Consider the following 1,991-nt stretch of genomic DNA (forward strand, 5'->3'; position numbering starts at 1 on the left):
CGAAAAACCTGACTTACCTTTGACACCTGCCTTTCTCTCAGCATTGACAGGTGCATATACAACCAATCACCTACAGTCCTAATTTGTATCTGAAATATTTCTGAATGTCTAGTTTTCTCCATCTCCACTGCCACCACCACAACTTACTACAGCTTCCCCAACTAATCTATATTCAATACTTTCTCTATGCTGCAGGCAGATCCTATAAGATGTAAAATGAACCCTGCCCTTCTCCAGCCTCAAATCCACCAAAAATTCCCATTTGTTGTCCTTTACTTGGCCTGAAAGTTCTCCCAAGTTCTCCAACTTGACTGATCCCACATCTTGCTAAGCTTTAGCCTCTCTGGCTTCTCTTGGGTCTCCAACACACCATGCTCTTTCCCTCAAAATAAACTTGCTCACTACAGCAGAGGAAGCACCCTAATGAGCAAAAATGGCCTTCAGACTCTCTCACATGCCTCAAACCTCTTGTCTATCCTGTAGATAGTTATAAGCATTTAAGATAACCAAGAAAAGGAGCTGGAATTGTGGCTGAATCATTGGCTCCCTGCCTCTTTGTTGTTAGTAGGACTATTTTTCATCACTTATGTCAATACTGAGCAACTAAAACGAACTACAGAAATAACTGGGTGCTGAAACTAAGATCAAAATTATTTACAATTCTCATTTTCAAATTATGCTTTTAGCAAAACACGATTAATCTCATGGACTTAATACAAACATTACGAATGTGAACTTACAAAAACATCCATGTAAATAAAATGTCACTCTTACACACTGCAATAAAATGAAATTTTTAACTTAGAAAAAAGTTCTTTGTTATTTTAAAAAAGTTTGAAAATAAGTATATCACTTATGATCAAACAGAAATGGTAGAGAACAAAATTTGGGGTATTTTTAAGAACCTGGTACAAAAAAAGGATTCATAAAATGCTTATGTCCTTCCCCACCAAACAGCCTGATTTTTCTATCTTCCTCAAAGCCTTCATCTCACCAACTCTGCCTTTAATTTTGTTAGTCTCAGCTATGGGAAGCTGTTTTCCAGTCAGGCATATTGAAAAAGGAGCCATGAGAGTAAAGGAAGGGCTAAAAAAATAATAATAATAAAGCCAACAGATGAAGAATTTGGGATAGGCATTATCTGTCCCAGGGACTGACCAGGGAAATACATCCACACAGATCATTATCAAGTTTACATAGGAAAGAATGAAGTGTGTATATTATACATGGGAAAAATAGAATACCAAGAACATAAGAGATGGAATTGAGTGTTTCTCATATTCCATATGTTAACACTTTACCTTTAACCTAGTGTTATTCATATACCATACTTTATTTGCAATATGATAATCATAAGGCTTAATTTAGGTTTCACTTTCTGAGGAAGAATAATATAGTAGTTAGAAGCACAAGCTCTAAAGTCAGGCATCCTGAGTTCAGATCTTGGCTCTGATATTTACTAGTTATGAAACCTTGGATAAATTATTTATCACCACCATGCCAAACTTTTCTCAGGGTAAAATGGAATTAATAATAGCAACTACCCTATTAAGGCTGTTGTAATGAATAGATGTGACAATGTAACAGGGTGCAGCCAAGGGAGGGCCCCAAATAGGGATTTGTAATGGGGTCCAGAACTCAGTGTCCAGGAAATATTAGGGAAAAATATATATATAGGATGTCCTTACCCCCACAAGTCTGAGCTGGGGATGGGACCCATGGAGCAGGGCCATTGAGAACTGTTTTGAATAGCAACAGTTTGGCAGATAACCTCTAGAACAGTTATTTAACATATCTATAACCTTTAACTGGTTTCACAGATGTGTTAAACAGCTGTGGCTATGCTTTGAGCCAGGGGGATGGGAGTGACTTCAACCCATGATATAACTGGGAGGCAACTCCTTCTGGTCACAGAGCCTGCGTAAGAGCTTGAAGATGATTGGCTCCACACCACAGGGCCACACCTGTCCGGACTTACTATGGCAACCCAG

The sequence above is a fragment of the Phyllostomus discolor genome, chromosome 6, assembly GCF_004126475.2.
Source record: "Phyllostomus discolor isolate MPI-MPIP mPhyDis1 chromosome 6, mPhyDis1.pri.v3, whole genome shotgun sequence".
Classification (NCBI taxonomy): domain Eukaryota; kingdom Metazoa; phylum Chordata; class Mammalia; order Chiroptera; family Phyllostomidae; genus Phyllostomus; species Phyllostomus discolor.